At 45.5% G+C, this 26528-nt stretch overlaps 1 protein-coding gene across 1 annotated transcript in view; it reads left to right on the forward strand.

The window, feature by feature from the left end:
* LTN1 (listerin E3 ubiquitin protein ligase 1) overlaps positions 1-26528 on the forward strand; it is a 488777-nt gene that overhangs the window by 271817 nt on the left and 190432 nt on the right. The window lies entirely within an intron of this gene.

Here is a 26528-nt window from a genome sequence, read left to right on the forward strand (position 1 = left end):
GACCTCCCAGTGCATGGGTTCTCCTTCTCTATCTAATATTTTTGCCCTCATTTTCATGTATGCCTATAGTGACCATGTCATAGGGTACTAGAGTATGTTGTATATTTTGGAACCTGCCCAGTGAAGGCACCCATGGTTGTCACCAGTTTTATTTTAATCTGTCAGCTGTCGCTTCACCGCAAACCTGTTAGTCGGATGGAGTGCCCAGTGACACAACTGTTGGTATCTGAATTGCTCCTTCTCAGACATGCTGAAGACCCAAGTGCAGTTCTAAATGGTTCTAATCTGATCTCGTTCAGATAGAACTCATGGTAACCTTCTTTTTCCCCTCCTGCTAGCTCCAATCGTGTCCTCCCCCGTTAGCTGGTGTGAAGTTTGCGTTGTCATGGAAAATTGTTGTGGGGAATGTGAACAATGAACGTTGTGGAGTGCAGTTCAAGCAGTGTCTTCCAACTGAGGTGTAAGGGCCCTAAACAGGATTGGTGTGTGTTGGATCATATGGACTTTCAAGTATTTAAAAACATTATTGTGGATTTTAAACCACAATGTTGTTGTTAGTTCATCTCTGCCATCATTATTATGTTGCACCTTTTTAATATTCTGTTTTCTCTAGATTAACTTTGCATCTATATCCCCCACATATGCTCCAGGAAACCCAGTAGTGGTAGGACGGAATATTGTGGTTCCGCCAGGTATAATAAAAAGTCACCAGCAGCAGACATTGATATCGTATGGATTGTTCTTATGAACCATTCTGCCAAAGTCCATCTCTCTTATATCTCCAGTTTGGCTTATGGTTCAATAGCAAGTACAGAGAGTAGTGATGACATTGACCATGCTTACCTGGTGCCTCTGTGTGTTATGAATGCATTTAAAAAGATTCCATTGACCAAGATTGTTGATCGTGGCTTGTGTATGGAGCAGTCATCTATATATAATTTTCCCGTTCCAAATTTAGACATTACCTCTCTTAGAAAGGACCACCTCACCTGTCAAAGACCTTCTTGTCGTCTAGCACCAATAGGTCTAACTAAATCTTTCTCTTTTTCACCTTCTTAACTCTGTGGACTGTTCTGTTAACATACTGAAAATTCTGTCTGTCCCAGAAAAACCTTGGTTGGTCTTTGTGTATTATTTCCGGCAGGATGGGAACAAGTCTGGCTAGAATCGTTCTATACGATTTGTTGTCACTGCTCAGCAGGGCTATAAGTATATAGGATTTGCATGTTTGTCTTTTTCATGTTTCAGGAGTGCTATTACAGCAACATCATACAAAAGTGAAATATTGCAACCAGAGCACTCTCTTTGTTCAAACATGTGAAACACAGTCCATAGCATAGGTCTTTCAGACCAATCGGTCTTGTGTTGCCAGGTCTTCGTTAATTGCAAAAAATCAATTCATATTCCCGTACAGTTCTTCATTACAGTTGTTTATGCTTGACAGCCAACACGTGTATCAAGGCTGTGGGATATAGAAATGAACATATGTGCATGGACCAAGTGTACAAGGTGAGCACTGGCTTTATGTGAAGTGACTTGCCATCAAAAAGTACTGACATGCCTGCACCAAGTGTGATATGGAAATATGTAAAAACATAGTGCGAACTGTATCTTTTACATTAGGATTTTTACACACGCACTATCCATATCACACTTGGTGCAGGCATGTCAGTGCTTTTTTTGTGTCAAACCACATGTTGGCTGTCAAGCATAAACAACTGTAATGAAGAACTGTATGGGAATATGAATTGAATTGAATGTTCACAATAAAAGAAGACCTGGCAACACAAGACAGATTGGTCTGAAATACTTATGCTATGGACTGTGTTTGACATGTTTGAACAAAGAGAGTGCTTTGGTTGCAATATTTGAATTTATTATGTATTCACTAATACATATTTCCACCTGTAGGTAGCGGGGTAGACAACCATTTAGCAGCGTTGGTAGACACTCAAATAAGTTTAATCTACCTAGATACTGTAGTACACTTACTGGAGGTGCATTCATTTTGCCATTGCTACTCCTTTTTTGTATGTTTACATCATACAAAATTGTATCTGGTTCCCACTCCCTTCTCTAATGTGGACTGAAATATCCTTGTCAAAGTGGGTCCTAATTGTCCCACAAACACCTGTATAATATTTTGCTTGTAAAACTGTGTGGTCCTGGTGATTTAAAGAATTTGATATTGATAATGGGCATTAGTACTTAGGCATATGTGATGGGGGTCGAGACGGATTTTCTTTGGTCTGCTGTGATTGTTAGGAAATTTATTTTTCTCAGTAGGTCGGTCTAGGTTTCAAATGGCTTGTTTCCTTTAAGATGTAGATGTTAGCAGCAATATTTGAATATATATCTCTTACTGTTGTCGAATATTGGGGACTCAGAATAATGTGTTAAACAGATTTTTCTAGATTTGCCATGCTAGGCACATTTTGATTCCCACAAGTCCATATACTCGCTTGCTTTTGAATTGACCATCTTCTGCAAACTTTCATATCAACTTCAAGTTTTGCCTAGACTAGTGCTTTGTTTTGTTTATGCCAGCAAGATTAGTTTGCCCATATCTGCCATTTTTAGAGCTTCCCAAAGGGCTTCTCAGGAAGTGCCTTGTTTGTTGTCACATTGTATGTAGCTGTGCGTGGTTTGGCACATCTCCCCAGTTGCCATTTGCTTTCTGTTGCAGCCACGTTAATCGCCTTTAAAATGAGCTACTAGTGCTTGATCTGATAGTAGTAATTGGTCCTATGTATGTTTGGTCTGCAAAACACACTACTGTGTCTGAGAGGAACAATCTGTTAATCCAGGAGCAGAAGTGGTGTACTTGTGAGTAATATGTAAAGCTTTTGTCACTGTTGTTGCATGTGTGCCAGGCATCTACCAGTCTCCGATCCTGCAGGGTTTCTAGTGCATCAGAAGACATTAAGCCTGACACCCATCCTTTTCCCCTGGTCCCATCCAGTTCATTACTAATTCCTATGTTAAAGTCCTACCTAAAATGATTGCCCCTTTCTGAGAATCCCTCAGTATTCTAATGACTTGTTTCATGTATTTGTCTTGACCCTTGTCAGGACCGTATATTAAAGCTAGTGTAAGGGTCTCGTTCCCTATGAGGCATTTGAGGAATATTTGTCTTGCTTTTTTTGAGGGGGGGACTTCCTTCATTACTGCTCCTAGGGTGGTTCTAAGTAAAACAGCATCCCAGCTTGATTATGTGATTGCAGCAGCCTGTTCCACTACCCCTTAGCCGCTTGATGTGAATCAATCTCCCTGTTTTAGCTGCACTTCCTGATTTCTTCTAGTTTGGTGAATAACTGTGAGCGTTTTATTAAGGAATTCAGTCTTTTAGACATCCGTTTCCCAGAGATGTTGATATTGCACCATGACGCCTGCCGTATACCTTGGATTTCTTCCACTTGCCTTCGTCCCAGAGTCTCCCATTGCTTCCCAGATCCACGAATTCTAAACAAAACAACTTTAAATCATTTATGATTGAAAAACAACATTAACAGAACAAAAAATAGTTCCTTAAATGTATCCTGTCGGCCAGTGTTCGTTCAATATGTTTCTTCTCCTGTGACTCCTCCCCTCTCCGTTCAGTCAATTTTGAAACATGGTGTGTCTTCACATCAGCATCTGGGGGATGGTTTATGTTTTATTGTTATACACGTAAGTGTTGTTGTTAGCTCGGCTGCTTTTCATTGTGTCTTCCTTGGGATCAGAACTCACATTGTTTTGTTTTATCATAAGGATCCACCTAGTCCTTCTCCGCAAATCTTTTGTCCATCGAGTGACCCCTCTTTGGGGTCTTTATCTTTGTGTCTCCCAATGTCCCTTCAGTTGATGGGGAATTTTATCTCGTGCTAGTTCCAGTGATATATCTTAACACAGCCCATTGTGTTTTCCAAGTATTAACTTAGCCTGAAGCATATTTTCCTTTTGGAAATATCTCCTATCGACTTAAAACTGTTTCCTCTTTGCCAAGGTAGATGATGACAGTTTTGTTGAAATTACATTAGTTTAGGAACTTTATCCCTGTATACCTCCATTGTTTTGTTTCTTTTGACCCAATGTGTGGCCGTGTTCAATGCTTATCTCTTCTCATTTCAAGTTTTGAATCAGTGCAAAGAGCAGTCTTGTGTAGTACAGTATAGCTTGTCCTTTACGAATTCAGTTGTTCGGTCTCTTTCTGCTTGGCTATTTTAAATCTTCACATTTTACGTGTGTGGCCTCTATTTGGACATCTTTTTCTTTTAGTTTTCTGTGTTAAGTAGCTCCTTGTCATTAACATGTCTGAGGTTTCTCCTTCCAACTCTGCCATTTGTTATTCCACCTAGTCGATATCTTATCTCCGTGATGATACTGCCTCTCTCAGACTTCTGTGGACTTCTTCTGTGTCTTGCCTCGATTTGGTCTGCCACTCTTAGCAAAGATCCTGCAGAAGTGACTGGAAATTCTCCCTGATCAGGGTCTCTCATTCTTCTTTATGGCCATTTCTGGGGTTTGCTCTGCAGGTTTTTGTGGGCCTAAATTTTTTTTCATCCCCAATTTCCCTCTGACATTTACTTGTCTGTATTTCATTCAAGATGTCTGCGCTGTACAGTGTATATTGAATGTTTGGATGGGGAATCTGTTGAGGGTGGGCAGGGTGATCTCAGTAGGCCTTATTGTGCCCAGCTTCCCAGTTACTCTGTCCACCCACCCCCAGCCACAGTGCTGTCTTGTCAGATCATTTTATCATCAAGGTGTGTGTGCTCTCTTCACAAGTTTTTGCATTTGCATTATTTCACAAGCTTGATGTAAAGTTATTTCCAGTATTATGGAGCCACTGCACCTCCATGTAAAGCTGTGGTGTGTGCTGTTGTGTCCCAACAGTCAACTGCCTTTACAAAGAGCCTCATGGTACCTAAAGTCATCCGCTCTCACACATCTTCTTAGACTCTCTTATTAACACCTCGTTGAGTTGCTCCTGTTTGGAGATTGTGTTGCTGTCTGTGGTCCTGTATTTCAGCTGATTTTCTGAACTAGACCTCTATTGGGTCAATCTAATTTTTTTTCTATTGGGTCAGTCTAAACATATATTGCTTCCTCAGGTATTATGTCTTCCATCCATGTCTCTTGATGTCTCTTCAGGCCACATGTGCCTGGAATTCTGGCAAACACAGGTTGGCAGGGTAGACAAAGTAAACAGAATAATGGGTACAGAGCCGCCCAAGATCACTTAGTGAGTCAGAGGAGAAAGGGGATTCAAAGGAGAAGCTCTGCAAAAGGGAACAAGAAAGTCAAATATCAGAAAGAACAGGTATGTAAGGGGCAATGTAGCATTCAGACTAACTCACAGGATGGATTCGCAAGACATATTTATATAATAACATTAACAATAAAGGGAATGTGACTCGAGCTCTACCCAGTAACACCAAAGCTTAGTAAGATCCTGTTTGAAATGGGGTCTCTAGTTGGCTGAGTCCAATGAGAGACCACTATCCTAGTCAGGGTAAGTCATATACACACTTTAAATTAACCTGTGCTTCCCCTCTTGCAGCTTGGCACAGAGCGGGCAGGCATAACTTGAGAGGCAATGTGTAAAGTATTTGCACCACACACACACACACACACACACACTCTCTACACACACACACACACACACACACACACACACACACACACACACACACACACACACACACACACACACACACACACACACACACACACACACTCTCTCTCTCTACACACACACACTCTACACACACACACTCTCTCTCTCTACACACACACACACACACTCTACACACACACACTCTACACAGGTTTATATATTTATCTGAGTAAAACAAGACCAAAACAACAAAACTCCAATCAGTAGAAGTCAAGATATGAATTTTTAAAGAATAAAATGACAATAGTGCTTAAAAGTAACTAGCGGTCAAAAGGTTAATTTGGGTTGCGAGGGACCTGTGCAAATCCAAAGTTCAAGGCGACGGAGGCTAGGCCGGCTACAAAACCCACGCAGGATCTGCTGAAAAAGTACCATAGATGGAGCAAAGCGACCATGTTGAGGGCACAATGCTTCAAACATTTCCACATAGTCGGGTCACTGCGTCGTCACCTGGCTCCGTGGGAATACAGGCAATGCGTTGTCGCAGGCTGTGAATCCGCTGTAGTCGAACAGCCTCTGCGTTGGCATCGAAGGGCGATGCAGGACAGAGATCAGCAGGGAGTAGGGGAGTTCAGCAAAGCAGAGAAGCAGTTCCTCAGAACAGTCAGTCTAGGCAAAATCGCAATCCTTACAGCACAGCAGTCTTTACTCCAGCACACGGGAAACGAGCTTCAGATAATTGTCCTGAAAATGGCATCCTCGAACGGTTTACTGTACTAAAGTTGCCATCTTCCCAGCTTTCAGGAACATGCAGAGCTGAATCAAAAAACATAATTTGGTACGACAATTTTTGTATTTTTCCAAGAGGTAGCCATTTTTTCCTTTTTTGTGTGCTCCCAGCCTACTTCCAGTTTGTGGTAGAAACCAGTGTGAAACCCATAAGTGATACAGAAAAGCTATACATTTCTGACAATTAAATTAAATTCTGCATTCAGCAAGGCATCATATATGTAGATCCCTCAAGGTTTTCCAAAGAACAATAACTGTTGAAAATGAGTAGGAAAAAAACATGGGATTTGTGACATTTTCATCTGGAACTTTGTATCACATTGGCAGATTGACAAAAGCAATATACCATTACACCCGCTCGACCCTTGTGGTTGCGGGAATGTAGGGGTTTGTAGGTTTTCTAGGAACCCAGCACAAACAATTGAGCTGTACCGTACTATGTTTTTTTATTGATTACTGATTATGGACCAATTCTTATCGCAAAATATGCACAGTGAAAAATGTGTATCAAGGAAACGTATGTATTTCAAATGAGAGCACGAGATATACACTTTAGGAGCAGTGGTTATTTCTGAATTTGGGGGTACCTGTACTAGCATATGATCGGGAGGGTATTTTTCAAAATGTCATCTTTCATATACACTAACTTACATTTGAGAGGCATAAATGCAGCAAAATCTAATGGTAATACCAAATTTTCTACTATTCTATGCTCCCACATGTCTCCTGATAACAAATGGTACCTCACTTGTGTGGTTATACCTAGTGCCCGCAACAAGAAACTGCCCAAAATGGAACATGAACGCATCACATTTTTCCACCGAAAACTGACCCTTTTTTTCCAATGTGGGTAGCTCTAGGTTTTGAACTCTAGTTCAGCTGGCACCTAGGGAAACGTAGCCAACCTGTACATTTTTGTAAACTAGACACCTAGGGGTATCTAGGGTGTGCTAACTTGTGTGTCTCTCACCACGTTTTGTACCCAGAATCCCTTGCAAACCTCAAACTTTGACTATAAAAACATATTTTCCTCATATTTCTGTGATGGAAAGTACTGGAATCTGTGGGGAGCCACAGACTTCCTTCCACCAGGCATTCCCCCAAGACTTCCAATAAAAATGGTACCTCACTTGTGTGAGTAGCACTAGTGCCTGCGACAGGAAACAGCCCAAAATTCAACATGGACACAGAGCATTTATCTACCGCAAAGGGACCCTCTAGTTCAGCTGGCGCCTAGGGAAACCAAGCCAACTTGTACATTTTGTTTTCAAAAATAGACATGTATGTGTATCCAGGGTGAGCTGACTTGCATGGCTCTCATCATGATTGGTTACCCAGAATCCCTTGCAAACCTCAAACTTTGACAAAAAAACACATTTTCCTCACATTTCTGTGATTGGAAGTTTTAGAATCTTTGGTGATCCATAAACTTCCTTCCGCCCAGCATTCCCACAAGTGTCCCGCCAAAAATGGTAGCTCACTTGTGTGGGTAGACCTAGTGCCCGTAATAGGAAACGGACCAAAATGCAACATGGACAGAGTGCATTTTTCCACTGTGAGTTGCTCTAGATTTTGGACCCTAGCTCAGCTGGTACTTAGGGAAACCTAGCCAAGCTATACATTTTTAAAAACTAGACTGTTATAGTTATTAGTGGTGGGCTAACTTGCATGCCTCTTGCCAGGTTGTATAACCCAGAAATCTTTGCAAGCCTCAAACTTTGTCTAAAAAAACTCATTTTCCTCACATTTCTGTGATGGAAAGTTCTAGAATCTGTGGGGCGCCCCAAACTTCCTTCCAACCAGGATTCCCCCATGTCTCTCGATAAAAATGGTACCTCACTTGTGTGGCTGGGCCCTAGTGGTTGCACCAGAATAAATCAAACCAAGATCAAAGTGGGTCACTTTAAGAGGACGTCCATTGATGTTAGTTTGATCAGTTCCTGAGTGGGCACTAGACTCAGCCGCATAAGTGGGGCAGAATTTTTATTGGGACAAGTGGGGAAATGCTGGGTGGCAGGAATTTTGTGGTTTCCTTCTGATTCTGGAAGAGTATGGCACAGAAATGCAAGGAAAATGTGTGATTTTAGTCACATTTTGAGGTTTGTAAGACACTGTGGGTAAGAAAACGTGTTGGGATCCACAAGAGACACATCACCCAGTACTCCACTGGGTATCTAATTTACTAAAATATTTAGATTTGGTGGCTTTACATTAGAATAAAAAGAGGAAAAAAATGTACAATCACAAATGCAAATGATGACAAAAAAAGAAGACAGTTAACAATATAAAGCACTATGAATTCTCACCATCACCACGCAAGTGCCAGTCCACATACACACCGCCCAGCCAAGCGCAGTCTACACACACCACCAGGCAAGTGCCAGTCTACACGCACCACCAGCCAAGCACTAGCCCACGAACACCGCCAGCCAAGTGTAAGTGCACACACACCTCCAGCCAAACGCCAGTACACACACAGCCAGCCAAACGCCAGTAGACGTTGACCATCAGCCGAACTCCAGTTCACACATACATGCTGAAACTTTCCCCGGTGGCTAGTAGCTTCTGCCCCTCTTGAGGTCAGATCAACCTACAAATAAAGCAGATCTGCCCCCCAAGGGGCTTTAGAAATGGCCAAACCATTTACCCCCCTAAGTGGGAGTGACCCTTGCCCAAGGGACTGCTCCCCAAAACAAAAAACTTCCTCCAGAAAAAATCCCTGGTGGCCTAGTGGCTTCTGTCCCCCTTGGGGGCAGAAGGGCCTACAAATATATGGCAGATCTGCCCCCAAGGGGTGTGTAAATGGTCTAAACATATACCCCCTAAAGGGGAGTGACCCTTGCGCAAGTTGCTGCTCCCCAAAACAACAAACGTCCTCCAGAAAAAATCCATGGATGGCCTAGTGGCCTCTTCCCCCTTGGGGGCAGATGGGCCTAAAAATATATGGCGATCTGCCCCTAAAATGGGGGTGGGGGAGGGGAGGGGAGGGGATTGGACGAAACATAACCCCCTAAAGGGGAGTGACCCTTGCCCAGGGGTCCGCTCCCTAAAACAACGAACCTCCTAAATAAAGAATACCCAGAGGTCAGTGGCTTCTGCCCCCCCCCCCCCCCCCCCCCCCCCCCCGGGGGACGATGGGCCTAAAACTATATGGCCGATCTGCCCTCAGGGGTGCAGAAACAGCCAAAACATACACCCCCTTGTAGGAAGTTGGCTCTGTATATACAGTACTATTTCAAAGTAAGAAATAGCATGCACAGAGTCCAAGGGTTCCCCTTAGAGGTAAGATAGTGGCAAACGTAGATAATTCTAATGTTCTATTTTGTGGTAGTGTGGTCGAGCAGTAGGCTTATCAGAGGGTACTGTTAAGCATTTGTTGTACACACACAGGCAATAAATGAGTAACACACACTCAAAGACTTACTCCAGGCCAATAGGTTTTTATATTGAAAAATATATTTTCTTAGTTTAATTTCAGAACCAGAGGTTCAAGATTTACAGTAAGCACTTTAAATGTAAGGTACTTCACTTAGATACTTTAGGAACTTTGAATGAAAACAATATCATGTACAGTTTTTGTAAAAATGCCAATAAGCTATTTTCAAAGTGGACAAAGGTGCAAAAATCAACAGTTCCTGGGGGAGGTAAGTACAGGTTAGATTAGGAGGTAAGTAAAACACTTACAAGTCTCAGTTCTGGGGCATAGGCAGCCTACCGTTTGGGGTTCAAGGCAACCCCAAAGTTACCACACCAGCAGCTCAGGGCCACTCAGGTGCAGAGGTCAAAGAGGTGCCCAAATCACATGGGCGCCTATGGAGAACAGGGGTGCTCCGGTTCCAGTCTGCCAGCAGGTAAATACCTGCGTCCTCGGGGGCAGACCAGGGTGGTTTTGTAGAGCACTGGGGGGACACAATTAGGCACACAAAACACACCCTCAGCAGCACAGGGGCGGCTGGGTGCAGTGTGCAAAGCAGGCGTTGTGTTTCAGGTAGGAAACAATGGACGGACCCGGGGGGCACTCTAGCGATGCAGGCAGGCACAGAGGGGGCTTCTCGGGACAGCCACCACCTGGGCAAGGCAGAGGGTCGCCTGGGGGTCACTCCTGCGCTGAGGTTCAGATCCTTCATGTCCTGAGGGCTGCGGGTGCAGTGTTGGTTCTAGGCATCGGGTCCCTTGCTACAGGCCGTCGCGGTCAGGGGGAGCCTCTGGGTTCTCTCTGCAGGTGTTGCTGTGAGGGCTCAGGGGGGTCTTCTCTGGTTACTCACGGGCTTGCAGTCACCGGGGAGTCCTTCCTGAGGTGTTGGTTCTCTGGATCTCAAGCGGGGGGCGTCGGGTGCAAAGTGTGAAGTCTCACGCTTCCGGCAGGAAACGCGCAGTCGTTGAAAGTTGCTTCTTTGTTGCAAAGAAGTAGCTGGTTTTGAACAGGGCCGCTGTTCACAGGAGTTTCTTGGCCCTTTAGTCCAGGGCAGTCCTCTGAGGCTTCAGAGGTCGCTGGTCCCTGTCGGATGCGTAGCTGGAGCATTTTTTGAAGTTGGAGACAGGCCGGTTGGGCTGAGGCCAAAGCAGTTGTCGTCTTCCTCCTTCTCTTCAGGCTTGTAGGTCAGCAGTCCTTCTTGTTTCTTCAAGTTGCAGGAATCTGATATCCTGGGATCCGGGGAGCTCCTAAATACTGAATTTAGGGGTGTGTTTGTCTGGAAGGGCAGTAGCCAATGGCTACTGTCCTTGAGGGTGGCTACACCTTCTTTGTGCCTCTTCCCTGTAGGGAGGGGGGCACATCCCTAACCCTTTTGGGGGAATCCTCCAAACTCAAGATTGAGGATTTCTCAAGGCAGGGGTCACCTCAGCTCAGGACGCCTTGGGGGCTTGTGGGTGACTCCTTGTTTTTCTCATTATCTCCTCCAGTCTTGACACCAAAAGTGGGGGCAGTGGCCGGAGGGGCAGGCATCTCCACTAGCTGGGATGCCCTGGGGTGCTGTAACAAAAGGAGTGAGCCTTTGAGGCTCACCGCAAGGTGTTACAGATCCTTCAGGGGGAGGTGAGAAGCACCTCCACCCAGTACAGGCTTTTGTTCCTGGCCACAGAGTGATAAAGGCACTCTCCCTATGTGGCCAGCAACATGTCTGGTGTGTGGCAGGCTGGCAGGAACTGGTCAGCTTACTTTAGAAGTCGGGTAGGTATTCAGGGGGCATTTATTGTGCTGAGAAGTTTGATACCAAACTTCCCAGTCTTCTATGTAGCCATTATGGAACTGTGGAGTTCGTGTTTGACAAACTCCCTTACCATATGCTCTTATGGCTACCCTGCACTTACAATGTCTAAGGTTTTGCTTAGACACTGTAGGGGCATAGGGCTCCTGCACATATGCCCTCACCCGTGGTATAGTGCACCTTGCCTTAGGGCTGTAAGGCCTGTAAGGGGGGCAGTGTGAGGTTGGCATGGCACTCTGAGGGGAGTGCCATGTCAACTTACTCATTTTCTCCCCGCCAGCACATACAAGCTGTGAAGCAGTGTGTATGTGCTGAGTGAGTGGTCCCTAGGGTGGCATAAGAAATGCTGCAGCCCTTAGAGACCTTCCCTGCCATCAGAGCCCTTGGTACCAGGGGTACCACTGCAAGGGACTTACCTGAGTGCCAGGGTTGTGCCAATTGTGGAGACAAAGGTACAGTTTAGGGAAAGAACACTGGTGCTGGGGCCTGGTTAGCAGGGTCCCAGCACACTTTCAAATCATAATTTAGCATCAGCAAAGGCAAAAAAGTTAGGTGGTAACCATGCCAAGGAGGCATTTCCTCACACCCCCTAAACAGTAGCGAGGAAATACTCTTTTGTTTTCCCCAAATGCCTCTTTTCCCTCACAAATCCCCCCTCCCCAACACCCTGTACCCAAGGAGAATCTAACCTGTTCCTCCTTGGACACTCTGGAAGCAAATGGCTTCCAGTGTGTTCCGGTAGCTTCTAATGATGTTGGCGTGACATGCATGCTGACACCATCAGATGCTGCGGGGTTGAGGGGTCGGGTGGCAACAGAAGCACTTCCTCCGCCATCCCTGGTGGAGGGTCTTCGCGGGTGGCTCACGGGTGGAGTGTCAGCGCTTCTCATGTAGATGGGTGCCAAGACAGCTTGGAGCCATCCGACGCATCAGAAGGGTTAACTAAAGTTCAGGAACTCAGGAAACAAGGTGTCAGTCTAACCGGGATACAGCTATGATGACCAACGCTGGACTGAAGCAAACTAGGGCTTAAAAAAGCTCACTGTGATCACATGCCTCAGGTGTGGGCAAACTAGCACATGCCAGTTACAGGTGTGCTGAATTCCTCCTCCTGTCCTTGGCTTGCAAGAGTGACAGCATGTTCAGATTGGCGGCAGGGCAGGCTGAGAACCTGTGCCTGCTGCGAAGGAAAGAGGAGCTGTGCGGTGGTGGTGGCAGTGGCGTCTTCAGGTTTTTCTTCCAATTGTCCCCCACACCCACCCCCGCACCACGCTGCCGAGAGCCGCTCCTGCTGCCACCACCCCTCTTCAGTGTATTTGTGTTACCTGGAAGAATAATCCTCGTAAACCGTAATCTGGTCTCCAAGTGTATGCTGGTGATAATCTTTAATCATTGATCAAAATATCCAGCATAGCTAGTTATGTTTGACCAGTCATAACTTAACACATGTCCTAAAGAGATGCTTCAAAACTGGTATGTTCTAAAATAATTTATCTGGAAAATGGTTAATGTTGCTTTTAAGCATTAAAATAAATTATGTGCCTAGCAAGATTGCATTATAAACAATGCCACATGGTACCCTTTCCTTGAAGTGACCAGTTACTCTTGACTGGCAGCGAGCTAAATATTAATATCCTTTATTTGTATGACAGATTACACACCTGCCAGACCTATCCAGAAAATTCCATGGCTTTGGGAAACATACACTGCATTATACCGACTTTAAGCATTTTCTGACAATCTTAAGTGATTATTTTAAACCCCATATCTGATAGAGACTTCTAGTTGCAGATTCCTTACCTTAGAATTCCCCCCAAGCGTCGGACTGGATCTGGAGATTTTTCTTTGAGCAATACCCTTGCCAACCTCCAGGTCCGTCGTAGGCATTGTGGTCGACGTGATGACATTGCGGTTGTATATAGGCCCCTCCCCAGTGCACTGACATAATTTATTTTCTTTCTGCGCCAGCCTATGCACAGATCTGGAGAAGAGCTACCCTCAGTCGCTTTTTGACTGACTTTTCAACCTTTTTGTCAAAGTTTTGACTCTCTTTGTGCGTCGATATGCCTTCCCGTAAGTCGGGCTTCCAGCTGTGTGACTCCTGTCACCGCATGGATCCGCACCCCATGTGCTTGTGGTTCATGTGCCGAGTGCCAGCCCATGAATCTGAAGGCTTTGAAGGAGTGGTCCCAAAAGCTCATGGCGGTCCAGCGCTTGGCTCCGCTTTGCTCCCAGTCTTGTTCGAGAGGAAGGTTACGCGACCGCTTGTGGAGCCACCACCCCTCGTCTTCACCCTGTCGCTTGGGTGATGTGGGAGGAGCAGCAGCGTTCCAGGCCTGTGTCCTCTGAGCCTGTTCTAGGTCAGCTCCAGGCCTCCCCAAAATTCTGGGAACTGGAGCCACCCCTGCTCAACTCCGGGAGTTTTACGAGACCATGTGCCTCATTTTTGGGCAGACTGATCTTCTGGCCCAGGAGTGTCGGAGGGGGCCTGCTTGGGTTCCGTGCCGGCAGCTTTGTACTCCGCTCCGAAGGGCACCTCAGGATCCGTTATCGGATCAGGTGGGGGATGCCATTATACTCCAAGAATGTTTGCATTTCTTTAGAACAGAATTGCACCCCATTCTCAGTAAGAATTGTCGAGGGTAGCCCTTCACGAGCAAATAAGTAATGTAGAAATGTTATCACATTCTTCGAAGTGATGCCAGATGTGATTTTAATTTCAGGCCATATGGAGTACAGGTCTAACAAAAGTATAATATATGGTGTTTCATTTTCTCCAGCAAAGGGGACAATTATATCCAATGCCAACTCGTCCCATGGGTTTTTGGGATGTCTGCGCTTATACATGGGAGGTTTCCTTGTGACCAAACTTTTGTCGCTTTCATTGCATTGTACACAATTTTCTATAGACCTTTCGGTTTGAATGTCCATGCCAGGCCATTAGAAATCCATTCTGAGTCTTTCTTTGGTCTTTGTGATCCCAAAATGCCCATCATGTGTGTTACTAATAAGCCTCTCATGTACACTCTCGGGGGAATTAACTCGGTGCCCCTAAACAAACATTCATCCAGATCTGCTGGTTTGTTTTTGATGTGCCAATATGTGCCAATATGGTTTGTGCTATTCGCTGATTAAGTTCTTGAGCGGCCAACCATTGCTCATATATTGTCTATCTGATAGAGACTTCTAGTTGCAGATTCCTTACCTTAGAATTTTCCCCCAGACGTCAGACTGGATGCAGAGATTTTTCTTCGAGCAGTACCCTTGCACTTTGGTAGGTGGCATCTGCCGTCTCCGCAGGCGTTGTGGTCGCCATGATGACGTCGGGAGTAGAACATAGACGCCGCCCTCGCGCAGTGGCATCAGTTCTTTTCTTCCTGCGCCACTTGCTGATCCGGAGAGAGCTACCCTAGGCTATTTTTTGGCTGAAATCAACCGTTTTGTCGAGCTTTTTTGGTACGACTTTGGTGTATCGAGAATGTCCCCGAAGACCGGGTTCAAGCCTTGTAAGGACTGCCATCGGGCGATGTCGGTGACGGATCCTCATCGCGTTTGTCTGTGGTGCCTCGAGCGCGACCACGACCCGAAGTCGTGCTCCGAGTGTTTGGCCATGCACCCAAAAGCTTTGAGGGAGCGGTCCCTAAAGCTAATGGCGGCCCGGCACGCGACTCCGCGTAGGTCCCAGTCTCGCTCGAGAGGAAGGTCTCGAGATTGGTCATGGAGTCATCACCACTCATCTTCTTCGAAGTCCTCAGGTCAAGGTAAGAAGAAGTCCCATCGCTCTCGACTTCACTCCATCGCTCGGCCGACGCGATGTGTGACAAGCGTCCAACCACTAGGCCTCTGTCCTCGGAGCCTATGTCTGGGTCAACTCTACGCTTCCCTGAATTTCCTGGAGCCTCATCTTTGAGCAGGCCGACCCTGATATGGCGCCTTCGGGCCCAAGGGGTTCGGCCAAGGGGCCTTCGGGTTCCGCGCCGACGGCTTCGGCCCCGGCCACCGAGGTCACCTCCGGATCCGTGCGCGGATCCGCACCAAAGCTGGCTGCACCATCGAGACCTTCCCCAGCGCTGGGTCGATTATCGACGCTCCCGACGTCAGTAGTGCCCACTATCGACGTCGACCCAATTCTCATCCCTGACAACTCTGAGTCGGAGCAGCTTCGGCCGCCGCCGCCATCGGCTTCGGTGGGCCCTACTGAAGGTAGGTTGAATTCAGGTTGGATTCAGACCCATTTTTCTATGGGTACGAATACGGGGAGGAATTGGAGGGGTCCCTGGACCATTATGAATACCAGGATGACCCTACTATGGACTGGGCACAGGACTTGGGCGAAGCCAGTGGTCTGGATACTTCTCCTGACGCTGGCATGCTGTCTCCTCATACTGTGGCTACTCCGAAGGGAGCTACTTATAGTATGGTGATTAGTAGGGCGGCTGAGGTCCTTGGTCTTGAGCTACCTACTGTGGAAGTCAGGTCTAATCTCCTGACGGAGGTGCTTCAGCCTGGGGCTTCTACTTCGGAACCCCTTCTCCCATTCAATGAGGCCCTTACTGATGTCCTTTGAGGTACATGGTCTAAACCCAACACAGGGGCTCCTGTGAACAGGACTATGGCTCGCCGCCATCGGCCTGCACCGAACAACCCAAAGTTCCTGTCCCAACATCCTACGCCTGAGAGTCTTGTAATCCAGGCTTCCTCTTCTACTGGCGCGTTCCCTTCCGCACCCCCGGATAGGGAGTCCAAAAGGCTGGAACAATTTGGTAAGAAGTTGTTTTCTTCCTCCAGCCTAGCTCTGCGGTCTGTGAACACCGTATGTCTTTTGTGCCGTTATTCCCACTCACTGTGGGATACGGTTGCGCAAGCAAGTCCTGCCACAGATACCGGAGGAGGCCCCTGCTATCGTCTCCCAAGCAGTGAAAGATGTGAGGGACGCAGCAAAGTTCAATATCCGTTGTGGGCTGGATATGACCGACTCTCTGGGCAGATCAGTTGCGACGACAGTGGCCTTACGGCGCCACGCCTGGTTACATACTTCTGGCTTCTCGGGGGATGTCCAACAGTCACTCATGGACATGCCCTTTGATGGCACTCGTCTCTTCAGAGACAAAGCAGACTCTGTCTTGGAGAGGTTCAAGGATTCCCGGGCTACGGCTCGGTCCCTTGGTCTTTCCTCTGCCACACGCCTACCACAGTCCACTTTTTGTAGACACGGAAGGGGTGCCCTGTCGCGTCCTCAACCCAGCCACCATGCCATGCATGCTGGATAGCCTACACGTGGCTGTGAACGCGGAATCCCACGTGGCCGTGGGACAGGGAACCAGAGGTCTGTCCAGTCCACCTCTGCCCCCGCTGCAGCCTCCAAAATCTCTTAGTCTGTCCCCTCACACCCGCCCAGTTGGTGGCAGGATCCGCCATCACCTGCCCCATTGGGAACATAACACCACGGATGGGTGGGTTTTGCAGATCATTCTGAAGGGCTTCTCCCTCCCTTTTGAATCTGCACCACCACACATACCACCATCGTTCCATCATCTCCCGGAGGATCATTTGGTGCTTCTCCGCCAGGAAGTCGCGACTCTCTTGGCCAAGAGAGCTATAGAAAGGGTCCCTGTGCCAGAAGTAGGTTGTGGTTGTTATTCCCGCTACTTTCTGATACCAAAGAAGGACAAGGGCTTACGTCCTATCCTAGATCTTTGGGACCAGAACTAGTTCCTCAAGAAGAAGAAGTTCAAAATGCTCACCCTGGTTCAGGTTCTGTCTGCCTTGGACCCAGGAGACTGGATGGTAGCGTTGGACTTGCAGGACGCTTATTTCCACATCCCCATCCTGCCTGCCCACAGACGTTACCTATGATTCGTGGAAGGTCACGAGCACTTTCAGTTTACCGTGCTCCCTTTCGGTCTTACCTGCGCTCCTCGGGTGTTCACGAAAGTGATGGCGGTGGTTGCAACTCATCTGCGCAGATTAGGGGTCTCAGTCTTCCCCTACCTAGACGGCTGGCTATTGAAAACGCCTTCGCCCTGACAGTTGTCTCCCACCTTCAGACTACGGCAAACCTCCTGCACCAGGTGGGGTTCACTATAAATGTGCCGAAGTCACACCTGACTCCCTCTCAGATGCTCCCTTTCATCGGAGCTGTTCTGGACACAGTGCAGTTTCGGGCTTATCCTCCCGAAAAGCGAATCCAAGACATTCAGGTTAGGATTCCGATCTTTCAGCCTTGGTGTTGGGTTTCGGTGAGACTGACTCTGAGGCTGCTGGGCCTCATGGCCTCCTGCTCATAACACATGGCAGGTGGCATATGCGGGCTCTGCAGTGGGACCTGAAGTTCCAGTGGGCGCAGCATCGGGGAAATCTCTCCGACATAGTCCAGATCTCAGAGGGGACTGCGAAAGACCTGCAGTGATGGCTTTTGAATCCCGATTGGGTCAACGGCAGATCCCTCTCCCTTCCCCAACCAGATCTCTCTATAGTGACAGATGTGTCACTTCTGGGGTGGGGAAGCCACATGGGAGAGGCGGAGATTAGAGGCCTCTGGTCTCCGGCAGAGTTGGGACACCACATGAATATGCTGGAGCTCCGGGCGATCAGGCTTGCGTTGAAAGCATTCCTTCCCTCTCTCAAAGGGAAAGTGGTGCAGGTGTTCACGGACAACACTACCGCCATGTGGTACTCCAACAAACAAGGCAGGGTAGGGTCCTGGACCCTTTGTCAGGAGGCACTACGCCTCTGGACATGGCTGGAACATCAGGGCATTACCCTATTGGTTCAACATCTGGTGGGCTCTCTCAACGCCAGAGCAGACAAACTCAGCCGCCGACGCACTGTCGATCACAAATGGCGTCTTCATCTGGAGGTGGTTCAAGTTCTCTTTCTGAAGTGGGGAGAGCCTTGGTTAGATCTGTTCGCCTCCGCAGAGAACGTGCAATGTCAGCTATTTTGCGCATTGGAGTTTCCAAGGCGGCACTCGCTCGGAGACGCTTTTTGTGTCGAGTGGAGCTCCGGCCTCCTTTACGCCTTCCCGCCTACCCTCTTCTGCCCATAGTTCTCAAGAAAATCAAGTACGACCGGGCCCTAGTTATCTTGGTGGCTCCGTACTGGGTTCGAAGAGTGTGGTATCCAGAACTTTTGAGCATGTCCATTGATCCTCCACTCAGACTGCCTCTTCGGGCAGATCTTCTGTCGCAGCAGCAGGGGACGGTCCTCCACCCGAACCTGTCCAACCTCTGCCTTCATGCGTGGAGATTGAACGGCAACAGTTGACGGCATTTGCCCTTCCACCCGAAGTCTGTAATGTTATCTTGGCAGCCAGGCGTCCATTGACTAAAACTGTATATGCCTGTTGTTGGAATAAATTTGTGGCATGATGTACCAACAAATCTGTTGACCCCCTTTCTGCCCCTCTTTCAGAGGTTCTTCTGTTCATTCTTTCTTTAGCCCAGCAGGGCTCTGCATTGGGCACCCTTAAAGGGTATTTGTCTGCCATTTCCACCTTTCTTAGGCTTCGTGATCAACCCTCACTCTTTAAATTTCCTATTGTGAGTAGGTTCTTAAAAGGGCTCACCCACTTATTTCCTCCCACTCCCTTCATCATGCCTCAGTGGGATCTTAATCTTTTACTTACTTACTTGATGTGTACCCCCTTTGAGCCAATGCACAATTGTCCCTTGCTGCTCCTCACATTCAAAACTGTCTTTCTCATCTCTATCACCTCTAATTGCAGGGTGAGTGAGCTTCAGGCCCTTTCTTCAAAGCCTCTATACTTGTCTGCATACCCTGACAAAGTGGTGTTACACACTAGAGCTTCCTTCCTTCCTAAGATGGTTACACCACTTCATGTAGGCCAGTCCATCACTTTGCCTACCTTCTACACACCCCCACATCCTTCCCATGAGGAGGAGAGACTCCACCGTCTGGACCCAAAAAGAGCGTTGGTGTTCTACCTCAATCGTACTAAAGATTTCCGGGTGGACGATCAACTCTTTGTTCGCTATTTGGGTGCGAAGAAAGGGAAGACGGTGCAAAAGCGTACCATCTCTCGATGGGTGCTTCTTTGCATCAAAATGTGCTACGCTTTGGCTAAAAAGCAACCTCCTGAAGGCTTGCGGGCTCATTCTACCAGAGCAACTGCTGCATCCACTGCGTTAGCACGTGGAGTTCCTGTCCTGGATATCTGTCAGGCAGCTAACTGGGCATCCCTGCACACGTTTGCTGAGCATTACTGCCTGGATAGTCAGATCCGTTGAGACGGCTACTTTGGTCGTTAGATCCTGCAGGACTTTCTAGTATGGTCTTGGTTGGCAGACCACCACCGAGAATGGCATTGCTTGGGTATCTATTCTAAGGTAAGGAATCTGCAACTAGAAGTCTCTATCAGATGTACAAGTTACTTAGCTTCGGTAACTAAATATCTGGTAGAGACATATTCTAATTGCAGATTCCGCCCACCCATTCTCCCTGCTTGCGAACTGATTTCTAGGGACAGTGATTCCCGCTTTCAGGTCCTTAGCTCTGGCGCACCAATCTGTGTTCTTAGTGGCTCTGCATTCTGGTATGGAAAGTCGTTAAAAGAAACTGACATCACTGCGCGACGGCGGCGTCTGTGTACTACTCCCGAGGTCATCACGATGCCTGCGACGTCTGCAGAGTCGACCGACGCCACCTACCAACGTGCAAGGGTATTGCTCGAAGAAAAATCTCCAGATCCAGTCTGACGCCTGGGGGAAGATTCTAAGGTAAGGAATCTGCAACTAGAATATGTCTCTACCAGATCTTTCGTTACCGAAGCTAAGTACTTGTACAACAATACTCAATATTTAATCTTCCCTGAGGCTAGTTTCCACACAGACTCGGTTATCACGCCTTCTGCTATCAAACAAACATCAGATAGTGCTATTCTCTCTTCATCACTTTGTGTACCTTCATCGGTATGCTCTTTTGCATTGGGAGGTAATCTGGATAGGCAATCTGCTGCTTTGTTTTTTACTCCAAGGAGGTAATCAACGTTGAAAGTATATTCCTAAAGATTGATATCTATTTTTTGATACGGCGGGAAACCGAGTCCAACCCTTTCTTTTCATAGATCTCTCTCAGTGGCATGTGGTCTGTCCTGACTTTAAATTCCCTACCCCCAAACAAAGTTCTTCAACTTCTGTATAGTCCAGGATACTACCAGGGCTTCCTTTTCTATTACAGAGTAGTTTGCCTCTGATCCCCTTAAATACCTAGATGCAAAAGCGACAGTAACTTCTCCATCTTCTGTTACTTGTGAAAGCACAGCTCCCAATCCTTTCTTGCTAGCATTTGTAGTGATGAGCACTGTCCTACCAGGTACAAAGGAACTGAGCCTTGGGGCCCTTTCCAAACTCTGTTTTAAATATTGAAACTTGTTTTCACGTGTCATCCCATATGAATTCTGCTTTAGATTTAATTAAGGATCTCATATGAAAGGCCCTGGTTGTGAAATTCTTGATTAATTTATTGTAAACATTTCTCCATACCCAGGAACGAAAAAGTTCATGTTTGTTGGTTGGCAAAGTTATATTTAAGATGGAGTTCCCCAGATCTTCCCTTGGTTCAGTGCCTTTGCTTAAGATCTTGTGCCCCAGATAAGTTATTTCACCATGTGAAAACTTGCATTTGTTTGCTTTTAACGTTAGTTCAAAATCTTGAAATTTACTTAACACTCTCTCAACCCTCTCATCATGTTCTGCATTGCTGATCCACAAATCAGCACGTCATCTTGGTAATAGAACACTCAAGTATGCCTTCAGTTCAAGCATTGATGAAATGGCTCTCTGAAATACCGAGGCTGCTGATACTAGCCCAAAAGGTATAGGCTTGAATCTGTACACACCCAGTGGAGTTATGAAAGCAGTGAGGTCTTGTGAATCAGGATGTAATCTTATTTGGTAGTATGCTGAGGCTAGGTCCAAGGTTTAAAAAACTATGGCTCCCTTTAAAGCTGTGAACATTTCAAAGATGGTAGGTAGGGAAATCTGTCAACCACTGCTTCCTTGTTGAGGGCATGCAGGTCAACACATAACCTCACCTTGTTGTCAGCTTTGTGTACCACCACAATGGGAGCCAACCACTCTGTAGCTTCAACTGGCTTGATGACATTCTGTCAGAACTTCTCCAATTCTGATTTCCCTGCTTCAAGTACATTCACTGGTAGCTTACGGGCCTTGGATACTACCAGGGTTGCTTCATATTTTCATTTTGTTTTGTGGATGTATGACTTGAGACATCCTAATTCATTACTGAAAACTTCAGGAAACCTGTGTACAAAAATGTTCTCTTGGGTCACTTGCACCTGGATTTGTGGTGTGGCATTGGGGTTAAGAACTACTCCTAAGATTTTCTGGACTGGCCATCCTAAGATGTTGTCTTTCCTTCTCAGATACATATACCTTGGTTATGGTGATCTTCCCTTTGTATTAAACTGCGACCAGGAAGTAGCCTTTCATGTGGATGGGTTGAACTCCATACCTTCCTGGATGTATGTCCATGTTGTTTAAATTGACTTTATGTTCACAGTTGTCTTTAAATACCTGGTCTGAAATAGTAGTTAGCCTAGAGCATGAATCAAACATTGCATCTACATTAACTTCATCTATTTTTATGATGTCCTTAGGGTTTACCTCACTTGAATCATTCATTTGTAAAACACGTTCACCACATACTTCAGACACTTTGGAACTTTTCAATTTCTTTTCAGATCTCTTCTTCCTACAACAAGCTACAAAGTGCCCCTTTGTCCCACAACCTTTGCACACTGATTTCCATGCAGGACATTACTTCCAATTGGCCATGTGGCCCACCAGGCCACATCGGAAACATTGACCTTTAAAACCCTGATCAATAGATTTATTTGGTTCTTTCTTTTTGTCCTTCACTATATTGACTTCTTTAGTTTCATGAGAAATACTTTTTATCAATGTTTAATCAAACAATTATTACTTCATTTAAGGGAGGGTCATCCTTGAGCCACAATTCTTGGTGTATCCTATCTATGTTACACGTTAATAGGAATTGGTCACAAATGCGTTCATCTAATGATGCACCAAACTTACAAGTTGAAGCTAATCTTCTTAGATCAGATGTAAAATCCTCAATACTTTCCCCCTCTTTCTGACTTATCCTGCTAAAAATGGTATCTTTCTAAGATAGTGCTTAGTTTTGGTAAAAAATGTTTACCTAATTTCTTTACACACATTTTGAAATCATTCAAACCTCTTGCCTCTGCATCAGGTAAATTTGGTAGGTGGTCCAGTATTTCCTGCGTTTCCACCCCAGACAATGTGCTGACAATGCTACTTTTCTTTCTTCATTCACATTGGGGCCCCACACACCTAAATAATTTTGGAAAACCTTCTTCCATTTGTTCCATAACATTGGGGGCTCTCCTGGTGTAGTCATAAAACATGGTGGTGGAGTTATATGCTGCATAGTGAGGAATTTATCTGGGTGTAATAAAAAAAAATGCCAATTTATACTTTTACCGTAGCAGTATGCAGTCGCCTACAGTAAAATGAATATAGTATTATATGCTCAAGAATAGGTACAATTTGATATGTGCACTATAACCTATTATTTTTGTGTACAGTCATGCCAGGTCATTTACCAAATATACTCCTGGCAGTGGATGTAGATTGAGTAATGAACAGTGATGGGAAGGTGTTTGTGCATAGATGATTTAAAAGTGTGCGGATCACTGATGTCTGTTATCCTCTGTGTACAAGATAGTTAGTGTGTTAATCACTGATGTTAAATTGTGTGCTCCACTGCTTTCCAAATATCAATTGTGAGGATTACTTATTTGGAAAGAAGACAAATCTAGTAAAAATTTCACTCAGAGAGTAGTTGGCGTTGTTGCTATACATGTCCGATTGCCAAACTTGTACACTTTCACTATGAAGTATCAGAATGTCAGGAATTAAATTTGAAAGGCAGATACTCTCCCTTGAGGGACAGTCAGACAATTAAGTTCTTGTTTCTCCGTGGTACAACACTGTAGTAAGACTTTGCAGCAGAGGTGAGACAGAGCAGTTTTATTGACTTGTGATTTGTGCATTGCACGCTATAATGTGATGAACTATTATGATTTTATGGTCAGATTTGGGTTAACAAAATTGTAAATGCCCAGATTTAACCTACATTCACAGACATTCTAATCTGACATCTTCTCACAGGTCTGCCAGCGAGAGCGCTGTTTCAGTCAGCACTGACTGGAATTTGATGAGCACATGAACTTTCTGTTTGAATACCCAGTCCCAGAGCTGCCAACACAAGTAGTGCAGAGAATATGCTGGGATGTACACAGCTAAATAGATACTTTTGTGGTGAACAAGAGTCACATAATCAAAATTCCCTTGACGTAATTATTAAAAGCATAAGGACCAGACATAGGGCCTGATTACAACTTTGGAGGAGGTGTTAATTCATCCCAAAAGTGACGGTAAAGTGACGGATATACCACCAGCCGTATTACGAGTCCATTATATCCTATGGAACTCGTAATACGGCTGGTGGTATATCCGTCACATTTGGGACGGATTAACACCTCCTCCAAAGTTGTAATCAGGCCCATAGTTTGTTGTGATCGCTTCTTTCAAGTTCATTTTTTGAATGCACAGAACAAGCGAAGTGTTTCAAAGGGTATTGATGTTGGCATTTGGGTGCCTGGGGAGCATTTCTGGCATGAGTGCGCTTGTAGAAAAAAAAAAATCACAGTCCTCCTTCAGTGCCCTTTTGAAGAGAATTTCACCTGATCCTTAAGATTCTCATAAAAACAGCAGAACATGTGGTCCCAAATATGTAAAGCAGCGTACAGGAGAAAGATATGTTTGTCCTTAAAAACAAGGACAATTTAGTCTCACTAGTATAATGTGTCTAACACTTCATCCAGGTTGTTATTCTCACAAAATCTGGAACCAAAGACATCCGACTTATTCAAAAATATCTATATGGACGTGTTGGGGTGTGTTGGAGTGCTATCCCATCCTCCGTCGCCACTGTAAGATGCCAATGACAGCACAGAACAAAAGAGGCAGGCAGGATTATTGAGAAGAGTTTATTGGAAACACCCCTGCCACAGCTCAGGCCAGCATTCACCTCTCACTCCCCGATATTGCTCTCGGAATGAACCTTATCAGAACATTCTATTCTATTAGCAAACACGTGGGGGAACACTGGAAGTGGGACATACCATTAAGTAGGATAACACACCTGGGTTTTCAAGGCATCAAGCTGCATCTTCCACTACAACTTGCTATTAAATGTTAACCTTAGATATTTATCAGAGGAGGATTCCTTCAAAATAAATCCTCCTAATTTCCATAAAGACAAAAGTATTGTTTTTTGCAAATTAATTGTGCATTTGTTCTCCTAACAATATTTGTCAAAAGCATCGAGATTTCTTTGCAGACCGCCTTCATTACATCCAGAATAACCAGATCATCTGAGTAAAGTAAGCAAGTGTATATGTCACCCTCCCATACATTGGGAGAAAGAAAGAATTACGAGGTACAATGCAAACAGACTCGGCTCCAAGACAGATGCCATTATTGATAGGTATTTTACTGAAAAGAGAACCACTCTGGCCCAATTGTCATCATACTGTGTTTTCAGTACTACCAACAAGGCACTAGGGATATTCGTTCTACTCTGCTTTTTGCAAAGAATAGCACGGTCAACTAAATCAAAAGTAGCACTGAAATCCACAACACAACAGAAAATATGGCCTGTAGTCATGAATATCTTTTTGGGCCCGTGCCCACAGGCTAACAGTGGTCCATCGTTGAGTGCCCTTCTTTGAACCCTGCCTTGCTTAATGAGTACTAAACATTGATTATTTATGCAGCTCTTCAGATAATGCAAAATAGCCTTCAAGAAGATTTTTTTGCCTACATGAACCAAGCTTATAAGGTGATAGTTTTTAGGATGGACTGGATCATCTCTTTTTAATATTGACCTTATGATTGCGCCTCTCTAGAGGACGGTTCTATGTTTACAAATTAGTGGATAGATGCACAGCGCTGATTATTGTGAGGTGGACAGTAGAGTTGGGCCTAGTGGACTGGTTAATGCCACTGTTACTTTTGTTCAATAGTCCAGTTGGCCGTAGGTGGGCCCTACAACTGTTTATATCTGATTTTGCACAATATTGTCTCAATTGCTCAATGTATGCCCTCATTTCACCCACAGGTTTGCCCATGACTGCCTGTAAGTCTACTGCCAGTATCTCCTCAACTGACCCTACCTCTCATTCATATACTTACCAATGCCGTCTACTGATTATATACAAGGCATCTATGTCATCTGATACTGCTGTTATATACAATGTCGATGATATATCTGTAATTGGAAAATCGAAACATATAAAAGAACAATAAACAGATATAAACAAAATAAATTATTGCACCTTTCCAGCTATTAGGGTAGTAGCCCGGCTTAATAAATATATTAAAAGCTGAACTAAAAAGCATAGCCCGCAACTGTATATTGTTTTTAATAATAGCCAGCAGATTATCTGGACCAGCTGCCCTTGTCAGGTTAACTGTCAAAATGATGTTTCTTATAGACTTTACTGTTAAAAACAAGAGCAATTCTTCATCGGGCTGTGCTACTTCACTGCACAGGTACACTTAGCTCTGTATATTGTAGACAGATAGCTAACTCAATCCTCCCCAGGGACCATTGAGGCAGAAACTCCTTGAACCAGCAGCCTAAACATTTTCATATCTTCCAAAGCCAAACCAATAGCATTTCCTCCCAGTTTGCCTTGTGGAGGAACGTTTTCCTTTTTTTTTAATTGAGGCAGTATATTCCGCCTTGACTTCACAAAAAATCTGAGCCCGCTCTGAATACCCCATTTTCCTTTTCTGTTGTCTTAGCTTTCTCAATTGTCTCTTTAAATCTTCATAAAG

The sequence above is a fragment of the Pleurodeles waltl genome, chromosome 8 (genome assembly GCF_031143425.1).
Source record: "Pleurodeles waltl isolate 20211129_DDA chromosome 8, aPleWal1.hap1.20221129, whole genome shotgun sequence".
NCBI classification, from domain to species: domain Eukaryota; kingdom Metazoa; phylum Chordata; class Amphibia; order Caudata; family Salamandridae; genus Pleurodeles; species Pleurodeles waltl.